This window comes from Takifugu rubripes, chromosome 7 (genome assembly GCF_901000725.2).
Source record: "Takifugu rubripes chromosome 7, fTakRub1.2, whole genome shotgun sequence".
NCBI lineage: Eukaryota > Metazoa > Chordata > Actinopteri > Tetraodontiformes > Tetraodontidae > Takifugu > Takifugu rubripes.
The window spans coordinates 6,237,016-6,250,465 of NC_042291.1; the positions used below are offsets into that span (position 1 = coordinate 6,237,016).

The following is a 13,450-nucleotide window of genomic DNA, read 5'->3' on the forward strand; positions in this document are numbered from 1 at the left end:
AGCCAGCTGGGAGCGCGGTGGCGTGCAGGGAAGGACTCGCCACGGCGACGCTGTCTGTCCTGATTGTTCAGGTTGGCTGTTGTCAGGGAAATTTTTTTTCCCCTTTTAAATCAAACAAATAAATCAGAAACCTTTTGTTCTTCATTGTCCAAAAGCAGAAAGAACCGGTTGTTACCATGGTCACCAAACAGACGCAACAGTCAGGAACACGTGACCACGGCGGACGGGCCGCCGCGCCTCCTGGGGTTTCTCTGCAAGCACCTTTTTGGTCCTCCATTTGTGTCCTCACAACAAGTCTGAACCCCATTAAACCATTTTCCTCATAACTAAGCCAAAGCAGTGTTTTTGGTAATTATCTGCCTCTCTCAGCAGCGACAATTCTGCAGATGGCTCTGTTTTTACTCTGGAAATGAAGAGGATGTTGGGTGGGGAATCAACTCCAAAATGGACAATTAACTCAATTAATGGTAGAGTAGCATTAGGAAGGGCTTTATAATAGCCACGACAGCATCAATATGGCACCGATACCATATGTATGCTAATATGTGAGCGCTAAACGGTTCATTTTTTTTGTCCCATTACCCAAAATCCACATTTTTGATGACATTCATCCATCTAAGGCTATTTTAATACCCAGCAGCTGCAATTAGATGAGAATAAATTTGACCAAGAGGACTTAAACTCGCAGTTTCTTACCGAGTTTATGGCCTCCCGCTGCACTTTATGAAACCTTGAGCTAATGTATAATAGCGCTTACATGGATGTACGCCCATTTAGATACAAGATGGATGACACCTTTATCCTGATGAGATCGCCCGGTTGCAATAATGACACCGTCTGACCTTGCCCTCTCCCCATTTTCTCCGTGCACTTTCTCCCGTAACGCACTTATCAGCACATAATTTAGATGAAAAAGAAATTTTAAAAATGTTTGCCTCGCCGCGTTCTGCAGCTTAAGGTGGCGAAAGAGCGCCGGGGTTAATATGGGCTGGTTAGCGAGACAGCGAGGAACCTCATAAATATGTCCTCAGGTTCCCCGCTCCCTGTCGGCTTTAGCGCTCTGCCCACGCACACGCCCACACACGTGAATAAAGCCACAGGTACACACACACGAACACACGTGAAGCTCCGCGCGCTCTCGCGCACACGCCCACCCGCCGCCTCGTCAACCTCGCTGAGGAGCTCAGCAGGCGGCCGGGCGGCGCTGACAGGCTGAGCCAGAATAAGTCTGAAAATGGCTCACCTCAGCCACCATATCGACCACCGCATCGGAGCAGACGGGCGCCACCTGCCGCCTGATCGACGCGGCGCACACAACGAGTTTTTTGATGTCGCCTTTGATCTTCACGGGTTTTATTTAGAGACCGGTATTGGAGCCAGCGTCTCCAGGCGGTTGGACCGGGCCCCTCCTGCTGATCTCGACCACCACCTAACCGCCTGTTTTCCGACCACAATGGTGGCACAAGGTGGGACAGATCTGATAATTGAGCACCCACCAAAACATTTTCCAACAGAAATCTGGTCGATTGGTACCGAAATAACTGCAAATCCGCTAACGTAGCGACCGCGGCGTGCTCTCATTAGCAAAGAGGAGATAGTGTGGATGTGAGGAAACCCGAATCGATAACCTGTTAACAAAAATGAAACGTGCATTGGTGGTCGGGTGGGGGGTGGGGGGGGGTCTCCACTCCGGATGGATTCGAGGACCTTATCTGACTGAGCCATGGGATTGCGGAGGCTGCTCAGGGTTGGGGTGCAGACAGGAATCGGTGAGGAGCGGAGATTGAAACGTTAGCGCAGGGCTGCGGCGCCGTGACAGAAACCTCAACAGAGCGACTGACGCAGACGCCGGCGCCCGAACACGCTCGCACAGCAGATTTAGGTCAGCCTGCATGTGGGCAGGGTGGGTGTCTGACTGACTGGTAAATAAGCAAGATGGGAAAAGTAAATAAAGGAAACAGGATCAGACAGCAGGAAACCAGACAGGGGCACGCTAAACACACACACACGCACACACACACACACACACACGCGCGCTAACTGGTGTGGAAACATCGATGAAAATTAGCATGCTGCGGCGCAGAGAAATAAATTAGATGTCGTGTGTGACTCACTGTGTCTGTCAAAACCGGTGTGCTTCCACAATAAGCGCCAGCACGTGCACGCGCGTGTGCACGCAGCAATTAATGATTAAATGGGACAGTGCGTATGCATACATTTACGGAAACTTACACGCAATTATCGTGTCATAATTCTTGTAATCAGCTGAACATGAGTACACACGTATAAGTGCACACACACACACACACACACAATTACATCATTTTACTAATGCAGAAGCCCCTAGTGGTCTTTTATCATATATTACTAATGATTTATTGTCTTTGTGCTCTACATTAATTAACAAGAATGCTAAATTAATCGCACGACTGTGGTGATTAAAACATCAATAAATCAACATACTGAAATATTTGATCCCATGCGTTAAACATTGTCGTGCAGTTTTATTGGGTTTTTCTGTAATATCGCAGCTCTTGAAGAAAGTCCTGAGGCGCAACGTTTTTCCTCTCTCCCCCCGAAAAGACAGAAGCAGAACATTTGTTTTCCTTCCTAACAGATTCATCGGTGCTGTCAGCAGACTCTGCTCTGTCCCTCTGAACTTTTTAAACACACCTCGCTCCTTCAAAAACCTGTTGTTTCTGTATTTATGAGAACCAGCCCTCTGACCTGAGGGATGCTAGCATTATGCTAATATACATTTGCAGAGGAAAACTGGAATTGCACACGGCTATTAAACCGCTGTCTCCTGGCAAAATGGTCCTGGAAGAAGTCCTCGGTGGTTGGAACCTGGCCCTGTGGCTCGGAGCGGGGGGGGGGGGGGGGGGGGGGGGGGGTCAAGTGGTGGCTACAGGTTCTCAATCTGTGAACGCAAGATGTGTGAAAGAATCTTCTCTATGGATTCTGCCTGGTTATGTGAATCACTGATTACCTTTAGTGCTGCCCCCCCCCCCCTATAGGGCTGGTGATTACAATAGAGGGGGGGGGGGAAAATCCCATGTCGCAGGATTATTTATAGATTAACTCTACATAAAATGAACAGCTGAGAGCTATTTAGAAAAAAGCTGTTCCAGCAGAGCAGCAGCGCAGCAGATAGGGACTGGTGTTTATAGAGGCCCACACCATCGACAATGCCTCCTGCCGGGCAGTTAGATATCCAATTAGGCCCCTCGGCCTGAATGGGAGCAGAAATCAGTCGATACAGGTATGAAGTTGTGCTTCTGAGCAGCTATCAGCGCCCAGCACGCCAATTAGCTGGAGACTTTCTGATGAAAAACAACATTGATTTGTCATCTCAGAAGGACAAACGGGTGGTAGAGGGGCAATTTCCCTACTGCCTCCCCCCCCCCCCCCCCGATGGCAGCTGTGGAATACTGGTAAAGGTGGTGGCGCAGGATGTTGAGCACGGACGCTTGTGTGTGTGTGCATCCCATGATATTCATCCTATCCTTAAGACCCAGTGGAATAAGGTAGGAAGTGAAGGACGAGGATTCTGAAGTTATAGGCTGCGATTGGGCTTTGATTTCTGCACGTTTGACGATATTTAATATGCACAAAAGAAGGATGCGGTTGACATGGGAACAGATTACTTCCAAACACAATCTGTTCACGTCGGAATTATGTTGCAGAGACGCCACCCAGGCAGCCTCCCACTGCTCCGAGGCCTCCGCCCCGGCAGCAGGAAGGCCTCATCTAATAACCCTGAGCTGTCAGTCACCGTATGGATGTGCACCAGCGCCACATTAGTGCAGCTCAATATGGATCGACTGCTGCGGGAGACCGCACGGCCTGAGAGAGAGCCGGCTTGGGAGGGGAGACAGAGTGAGATAAATGGAGATGGACAGAAAAAGGTGAGCGCCGAGGGAGAGCCAGAGTGTGAAAATGTGTCAATTGCTGAGAGGAAGCGGGAGGACGGGGGAAAAGGGAGGACTCTGGTGTGTGTCAGCTGACGCAGGGGGGTGTTTAATACAGCACGGACAAGAGATGACGTCTGTAATGCACTGATAGGTGGGATTATGCATTCTACCCTGAGGTGGTGGTGGAGGAGGACCCCCGCATCAGAGACCTGAGCGGCACCATCACGCCGGCGCCATCAGCTCACCCAGCCAGACAAAACTGCAGCTATCCAGGTATAAAAAGAGGAGGGGATGAAATAATGATAAACTTTGGGGGAAGAAGCTGTTATTTTCCGATCCGTGCGATAATGGGCCCTCGACGGAAATCCTCCCGAATTCAAATAAAGCGGACGCGGACGCAGACAGACCCACAGACCCTCCGGGAGGACTGGGAGGTCAAACGTCTGCATCCCGGTCTGCGTTTGTGATTTACCTGGGCTGATTACCCGACAGGAAGCCGCACGCAGTAAACAGCCCCCCCCCGCTATCCTCAAAGCTGTCGACCGTCAGCCCGGCCTTTGTTTATAAAAGGAAGGTGAAGCTTTATTCCCATCTACAAGCCTGCAGAGCTTCAAAAAAGAGCTGCGCTAACTGGGACTGATCAATTACGCAATAGCTGTCCTCCAAAGACGCCTTCCTCCATCCATCCTCAGAGCAGCTGACCACAGGAGCAGCAGCACTTTCTCTCAACCGGACACCCCAGCAGCATTAATCACTTTCATGAACTGAGGATGGTCAGAACTGGGCCGGTCAGGCCCGACTGAGATGTCTGCGTCCTTCAGATAACTCAAAAGAATCAGCATCATTGTCTCTCTCCCATTGCTGATTCATCATGAGAGCTGCCGTAACTCCACCTCTGGTGGAGCTCCCTTCTAACCATCTTCTCCAGAACTTTACAGACAAGGTTTCGTCCCACTCTGCAGGCCTTTGGAAGACTCTCCCAGGCCCAGCAGGTGCACAACAATCCTGGGGTTCAGAGCAGCATTTATAGATCCCAGAGAAGGATGCAAACCTGCTCATCCCCCTCAGTTCTATATGAAAACAGCTCATCAAAGGGCAGCAGCATGCATGTCCAGACCACCAGCTGGTCCAGAGCAGCGACCCTGGACTGGTTAAAACCCGCTCAGGTTCTGCAGTTGGCCCGTGTGCTGCACCGGGTCCTCATAAACTTTATAGTGCTGCCATGTTAAGGGGCTGGAACAGTGTTTGGTATGCAAACACACGGCCCTCCATACATCATTTACATATAGATGTCAAACAGATGTAGCAGCATATAGGTGCAGAGCATACATATTCAAATTGAATGTAATCTGTAATTCAAAGGCATTTGAATATAAAGCGATGTGCTGTATATTTACACAAGCTGCAGACAAACAAAGAGAAAAGCGGCTCCTGCAGGCGGTGAAATGCTGTGTGGCTGGGCAGCAACTGGGAGCTCTGGGACGGCCGCTCTGTCGTCCCTCAGAAGGTGGAGGAGTGTGTGTCTTGTGTTCTACATCTGTGCGTCTGCACATGTTAAACACGTGACCGTTGGGAGTCTCTCATTACCTTTAAAGGCATTCGTCGCTGGCAAGTCAGTTTCCTGCATACTGCCCCTCCCCGCGCTCTGTCCGCTGCTGCCGATGCTGCGATGGATGCCGATGGACGAGCGTTAACCCTTCCGAGCTGCGGCCGCTGGTGGGTGGGAGGGTGGCCGGGAGGAAGGGGCGGCACCTGCCGGTATCGCTGCCATCTTTCTTCATCAACAGATCAGCCGGGTTCAAAGTCCGGAGCGGCCGACTCTCACGCTCACTCCTCAGGCTGGACTTGGGGATGTAGGCGGGAAGTCGGGAGGTTCTGGTAGTTACCGGCCGTTGGTCTGTCCTCCACGCAGCAGAACAATGGCCTTCGCTCTTCTCTTCTACCTCTTAGCTGCACTAAAACGTCCTCAGTCTGTGTGCGTTGCTTCGCAAACGTCGCTGCTGCTGACTTTGTTTATTCGTCTTTATTTAGCTTCCCTTCCCCACTTCCTCTTCACATCCCTTTTGCCCCATGAGGGACGTGAGGTACGGTGGCATTCATGCGGTGGCACCACAGCTGAAGAAGAAAACAGAGGAAAAGAAAACAGTTAAAGACACGTTTCAATTTCAGTTTCACATCGAGCAGCTTTTGCACCAGTATCATGATGTGTAATGATCCAGTTCGCGTCGCATAATCATCGTACATCAATCATCATTCCAGGTTACCACATAACATGAGGGCAGAGAACTCCTACAAGTGGAGCCAGAGAGTCTTTATCACCCGTGGTGGCGGTTTGGAGAGCTCCTGCTCCGCGGCGCCACCTCCTGGTGAGATTCTGACTCTTCCCTGGCAGGAAGAGCCACCACATTGTCTGTCTTTATTGAATACCAACGGCACGCGCCGATTATCGTGTGCCAGCCACGTCAGACCGGCCCTGACCGGTAGCTCCTAGTAGAATTTCTGCAATAGTCACACACGTCCCCCACCACAACATTCCGGTCCATGTCCGCGCTTGTGCAGAGCCTCACCCAGCTCCACAATGGCCGACCGAGCAAAGCCAACAGAAGCAGGAGACAAGCACGAGCGTGCGCACGAGGACGAGCCGCCTGGGTAGCAGGTGGGTGGGTGGTTGGCTGGTAGTGCCCCCTTTAGTTCCTCTCACCCACCACATTCTTACATGAAAGGGAAGGTTTTTCTGAAAGCTAAGCGCCGCCTGTGACCCTATTTCACAGAGCAGAGCGGAGATAGAGCCACATGTCAGCGTGCCGCTTTGAAGTCGGCCTGATAAACAGGGCTGGAGGAGGCTACGGCTAAGGAAACAACAAAACTTTATTTACATTTCAAAAGTGCCAAGTGCCTGCTCTGCTTTTTTCTTTTCCCCCTCCCTCCCTCTCATCTGTCTGCGAAACGAACAAAATCTGTGAACGAGGTTTTTGAAGGGAGAACCGGTGGGGAGGATTTGGAGGGGGAGGCCAGTTTCGGTCAGACTGACACCGTCTGCAAATGAGAACCTGCAGGTTATCACGCTAACGGGCGGGGGGGGGGACCCAGAATCAAGGAGGAAACCAAAAAAAAAAAATCAAAGATGAAGAGCTGCAGGTCGAGGAAAGTTCAAGACGAGAAATGGCACGAGGAAGCGAGGAATGAGTCTGGGAGAGAAGCAGACAGACGGTAAACAAACGCACGCCCTGTCTGAGGTTTACAAAGACTCAACAGATCTCCGTTAGACGCTGTTATCTCTGCCGGCCCAAACGGAGCCTCGGCACTAAGCAGCACTGATACACACAGCAGTAAAGACCCGACCCGCCTGCGACAAATTTCATTCCTTAGGAGAGTTTCTGTAGCACTGAGTCATGGCGTTTCTGCCTGTGACCAAACCCCCAGAGTTCCTGAGGCTTTAAACAGGCGCGGCCACCAGGCCGACGGTTGCATTCATCAGAGGAGCCAAAAGATAAGGAGTGGAAGGGCGGAAGGAAAAGAGATCCTGGGTGAGATGCCACCAGGACTGACGTGCAAGGCAGAACTTCACCAAACAAAACCGCCTCTGCTTGATTTGGACTCAGCTTAACTCTTTGTTAGGAGAAAAGAAAAGGGAGAGAAAGAAGCGTTACATGTGGTATTTGAAGGAAGTGTAAGGTTGTTTAACATCTGGGCACGGAGAGTTGGACTATATTATTACTACTTTACATTCTAAAACATGATCGTTAATGATCGATCATTAATGCAGCAGTGAAAGTAACAGTTGTGAAGATAAAGGCATGAGAAGGCTGCCATATTGATCCCATTTCAGGACTGACTGGCTAATCCAGTGCTGGCTATTGAAGAGAAGGACGAGTGAGTGAGTGTGTGTGTGTGTGTGTGTGTGTGTGTGTGTGTGTGAGAGAGAGTTCAGTGTGTCCATGTCTGTTTGCTCAGGCTATCTTTACATTCATCAGTCTTCAAACAACACCAGCCTGTTGCCACTATCGTTGATCAGGAGTTAGCTGATCATTATGGGTTTGTTTTCATCCTTGACCTGAACGTGTGGTTGGTTTCATTTTCCCTTTTTTCCTTGGTAACAAACCCCTCAGGAGTCCCCCAGGGTTAGGTTCTTGGGCCTTTCAGAGTCTCCAAATGCAGCTTTATTATAATATTCCTATTTAATCTTCCTAAGATGCAGTTTAAATCCAACTGTTGCTGCAGTATTCAACAATAATAAATGTTTGGGGGATATTCAGAGTCAATGAGTCCTGTAGTAAAAGTCAGAGATTGAATCATTTAAAAAGGATTCAATCTCTGACTTTTACTACTTTTACTACAGTAATGATGGCACACTGTCCAGGATGTGCAGCCTGAAAGGAATAATTTCTGTTTTGACGTGCTCTGTAAATGGAGGTGCGTGTGCTCCATCAGAGGTGACGGACGCTATAGTACAGTTTGAATTCAGTTACCTTACTGCTTGACATTGAAAAATCAAAGAACCTATTGACGGTTCCTGGGCAGGACTTCATATTTGATGATATTACTGCAGAAACCAACATGACTTTATATTCAAAGAGTGCTTTGAGGAGCGCAGAAGGACAAATGTTGTGAAAAGGTCCCACATGATCCTGAACCTGTAAAGGTTTAACGTGACCTGGCCCTCCGGATCCACCAATCTACCACTGCAACCAACACCGGCCTGTATTTTCCTGTCTGACTGGAAAGTCCTGACAGGCTGTGGAACATGTTGGTTGAGGATGTTTGCCAGCATTCTGAGGACACCTCCTGGCCTCCGCTCCAACCTGTTTGATCACTTGCAAACATTGCTTCAAGTGAAAGATCCCCACGATCCCCGCGATCCCCGCGATCCACTCCTCTCACCGGATGTTCTCCAGCCCATCAGAATCTCAGCTGCAGTCCAAACACGCACTCCATTTATTCCATGCCCACATCTTTATCGCTCCCCCCAACAAACCAAATGTAATAGTAAGTAATTAACTCATTAAATCTCTGCGGCCTCATCATCAGTTGTTCAGAACAGCTCTGAAAAACATCGGAGAAACACAAGATGGCAAATAGCTCCAAAGACGACGATGGGAGAAGATCAGCAAGAAACACAAGGTGGCCAAAAATGTCAAGAGACTCTGGGAGTCGTCCATCTACACCAGGACCAGAGGTTCCTCCAGCGGGGCCTTGCCTCCATTTCCAGGCTGGACACCCCTTGGTGACACCGAGAGTTTAGCATGTCTGGAGTACAGGGAGGTCCCCCTATCAGAGGGGGGGGGGGGTCAATCGGGGGCAGGTACTTATCAGCGAGACAGCAGCCAGACAGACAAACACAGACCCAGTTTTAAACTGTTACACCGAACGTTCGGCCGGCCTTGTTGGGAAAGAGAGCGGTTGCGTAACAGAGAGAATGGAGATAATCTGTCGGTCTCGGGCCACTCGAGGGTTTGGTCTGAGGACGCTGCTGACAAATGAGGCTTTTCTCCCGTTTTTATCAAATTAAATTCAAACATCACCCAAACTACAAGAAGAGAAAACGTAAAAGCTTCTCCTTTCCTCTCCTCTGGCTCCCCGTTCAGTTTGGCAAAGATTTAGGGGATTTATTTATTTTTGGGCGGTTGTAGTGCTAGTAACCACAAAAAGCGCACACCAAATATCAAAGACCACAGATAGCTTCGTCCCAGCGGGAGTTGTGAAGGCATAAATCATCCTTAGATTAGAAATAAACGTGACCAACAAAGGCAGAAATGGTTCAGTACTTTTCCTGAGTCACCAAAGTCTCTGCAGTCCTTTTGTGGTCACATGGAGACATGAAGACGCGTGTTATGACAAGGTGACAACAGCCCTGGAAATTCCCCCACCGCTAACCTAATGTTCGCAAGGTAATTTCCTTCAGATGTATGCTAATGCGGTTAGCATTTGGCCTTTGGTTACCCAAACTCTTCCTCCTCAGAACAGAAAAGCAAACATTCATTGAGCAAATGTCTAAAACAAAAACCAACAGAAACAGCCGATTTGGAGGTTTAATGCAGTTTCGCCGCAAAGTCTGGACGCCGATGACAGTTGAGGAATCGCTCGAGGACGCCGCCGCTAAGCGGGACAAGCTTGGACAGAAGCCAGGCCGCAGAGGGTTTTTAAGGCTGAGGTTAAAGTGTCCCACACTTCAGTGATGACTGCGACAAACACAAGGACGTGGGCAGGCGGTGAAGCTCCTCCGAAAAGCGGAGCAACGGGATGTTTCTTTTTTTTTAATGCAAGAGGAAATGGTCGCGTAAGCAGTCACTTTTTGATTCGTCTCAATTATCTGACAACACCTCGATGACAAACGGGAAGAAAACGCTTTCTTTGTGGTTTGAGGTGTGAAAAGCAACGTTAGGAGCGGCGCACTTCCTCGTCTGCGTCGCGCCAAACCGAGCGTGATGAAGCCGACACGCGTAATGTGGCCCCGGCCCCAGCGGCTCCTGTGCAGACAGGACGAGGGCGGTGACGCATCCGCACTCCCAATACAGCTGTGCACGAGAGGAAGCGCGGCAGATGGCTGGCTGACGTCAGGGAGTTGAAAAGTTTAAGACAGACGCGATGATGGATGCGCGCTCCTGTAAATCTGGCTGCTCCGTCGCAGCAGAGAACAACAAAGGCAAATTAGCTGACATAAAAGCCATTACGTCTCACAGTGGCAGAGGAGCACGAACGCGCCCGTCGAACATGGATGACGGCAGATGTTCCCACTGGGAATTTGATTCTTCTCCTCAAGTCCTGTCTGAGGGGATTTAAAGTGTCTCCTGATGGGTTTTTACAAGTCTGGATGAAGAAATCAAAGGACAAACCCAGATTATGGTTGAACCTACAGCACCAGTTTGGCTGGTGGGTTCAGAACAACATGGGACTCGTTTCTTTATCCTGCCGCTGGTGGATTGACGATCCCGTAATTCCTCCTAGGACCGTATATTTAGGATAGGCGCAGGAGTTGGGTGGGATGTTTAATCAGAATTTCATCTTCTATAATGCAGCCTGTGATGGGCCCCGGAGGGACGCACCTGAACCCTCCCGCTGGCTACGCTGCTAGAGCAACAGGAAGGGAAACAGAGGGTGCGGAGAGGTCTTAATCACATGGGTTAATGGAGGAAACAATGGCGACAAGGCGGCGACACACCGCAGACAGCCAGAAGAGCGGGCCGTCTCACGCTGGTGCAGGTATGCCGTCTGTCCTTTCTTTCTAAAGCTCCAGAGAGCAGATGGCTGGTAAACGGGAACATACTGTGTGCAGTTTACCGCCTCTCGCACATTATCGGAGTGAGTCTGGGTAATTTCTCAAACACAAAACCGTGCCAAGGACAGAAAAGTTTCAAGAATCAACTTAAGACCGAAGGAAACGACGGCACAAAACGATGACAGAAAGTACCAAACTTTCTGATGACAGCTGAGGTCAAAAGCTTTTTTTAAACAAATACAAACCGACAGTCTTTTTTTCCCCTGATAAATCACTTTAAATTCATTTGTAGATGGATGAAGATAGTGAATCAATGTTAAATGCTGTTAAAGATGAAAAACATGTTCTCCTGTGCTCCTTCCTTCGACAGAAGAGGAAAACTAATGTAGAAAAAAGAGGAGAATTGGCCAGGACATGGCCAAAGTGGTGACCTCGCTGGAACACTCTGACCGGATGGCTGGAAGGAAACATTGTCCTCCACCCGAATGCATGCACATTAAAAAAGGATGCTAATACGTGCAGGTACATGTGCTTTAAAAACATGCACACCGATGCGTTGACATGGCCGCTGTTGTGCAGCCTTATAAAAGCTATTTAAATACAAACTCAACAGCTAAGCTCGAGCTTAAATCTACAGGAACAGGAGGATAAGCTAATAACTGTCTCAGGCGGGATTGTGATGTCTGGAATCGTGGCGGCTTTGATGAAAGAAGCCTCGGATTTCAACGTGTTGGAATCGTAATCACATTTTTATCTGAAGCTTCTATTTCTGCTCCTCTACAAAGACGGAAACGGTTCCCCAAAGTGCAAAAAGTGACACCAACCGTGCGCGTCCTCTTAAACGGAGATGACGTAAATGTGGGTCCCGTTTGTGAGATTTAGTGATATCTAGTGGTCGGAGTACAGGGTGCTATTGGGTGCTATTGTTCCCCACAGCTTAGCAGCTGAATGTTAAATGGAATTTATTTTATTACAGTTGATGAATAATGGAGTTAAATCTGGTCTTTGTGGGAAATACGGCCCCATTCTGGCATCTTTGGGGAGGTGGGGGGGCATCATAATCACAGCCGTCAAGCGTCTGCTGGGGTACAGTCAGCTAATCCCACATTAGCAACGTGTGCCGTATCAAACCCATAAACTCAGTTGGCCACACTGCTACCACCTGCCGTAGCATGTACGATGTCACGCCATGATTCCAGACATCCCATGATGTCATGGAGCTAATGCAGTTATCTCAGGCCAAACATGTTCAAACTCCCGATATGGGAACCTCCTGCTGCAAGCTGTGCTGGACCAAGGCGACATTTGGTGCAGAATACAAACAGAGACGGTGTCCCCGGGTCAACCCTGACCGCTCCTTCCATTTGGCTCCCAAAGGAGACGAGGGTCCACGCGAAGCCGCTCGTTATGAGTCTTTAATCTCCCTCTCAGACTCTCGCCGGCCGTAAAGACGAGACGCTGACTCGGAAAAACGGTGACGGTAATCACGCGGTTCAAGCGCCGCGGCTCCTTTTGGAGCTTCCCGGCTACTGAGCCCTGATCTCATTTTCCGTTCATCAGCCAAAGGTCACGGTTATGCTGTTTAAGGAGAAAAAACCCTCGCTGTGGCGCCCAGCCTCATTAATCATGTGACCACCTGGCCACAGAGATGCCCAGCCTCCCGTCCACGCAGCAAATAGACTAAAGTAAAATCTTTGCAAAGTTGAATATTAAGTCAATTTGAGCTGAGGTTGCTTCTTATGTTCTCCATAATCAATTAAGCCTTTGTTTAACAGGCGTATTTGCAGAGCTCCAGCCTCCTCCAGGCTCATCTGTGCTCATCTGTGCAGCGGCGCCAGACTTAAAGAAACGCCCGAACCAAAACAGACGATTCCGAGTGAGTCGAGCCTGTGAATGCCTCACTCCCATAAATGCATGTGTAATGAAGACGGAGGTGAGGCCTGCAGCGGAGCGCCCTGCGTGCCTCATCCTCACCGGCAGCAATCCAAACTCTATTTACTCTTCATCAAAAATTCACAAAATAAAAGAAAGCGGATTTTTGCGGAGGACAAACATTAGCCTTGTTCCCACCGGCGCACGTCCGTCAAAGTGAAGAAGCGCCTAGCATGTGAGCTCACGCTTCCTTTATTCCAGAAAAGCCTCAACAGGAGAGGACGGAGTGATGAAGGCCACCATTCGATCAGCGCCGTCCTGACTGGCTGTTGTCATCATGATTACTCAGCTGCCAGGGGGACAACCTGTCTGTCTGTGGTGACAAGCACATTACATAAGTCCCTGTCATGGATTCAAAGCCTGCGAGTGTGTGTGTGTGTGTGTGTGT

General features: G+C 49.5%; 1 long non-coding RNA gene across 1 annotated transcript in view; it reads right to left on the reverse strand.

Moving 5' to 3' along the window:
* Window positions 1-3,178: 3,178 nt before the first annotated feature.
* The window catches only part of LOC115250500 (uncharacterized), a 36,840-nt gene continuing 26,568 nt past the window's right edge, over window positions 3,179-13,450 (reverse strand). Inside the window, exons 2-3 of the long non-coding RNA XR_003889060.1 lie at window positions 5,502-6,029; window positions 3,179-3,232 (exon numbers count right to left, since the gene is read on the reverse strand). This is a non-coding gene — a long non-coding RNA (uncharacterized lncRNA). The remainder of the gene's footprint in view (window positions 3,233-5,501; window positions 6,030-13,450) is intronic.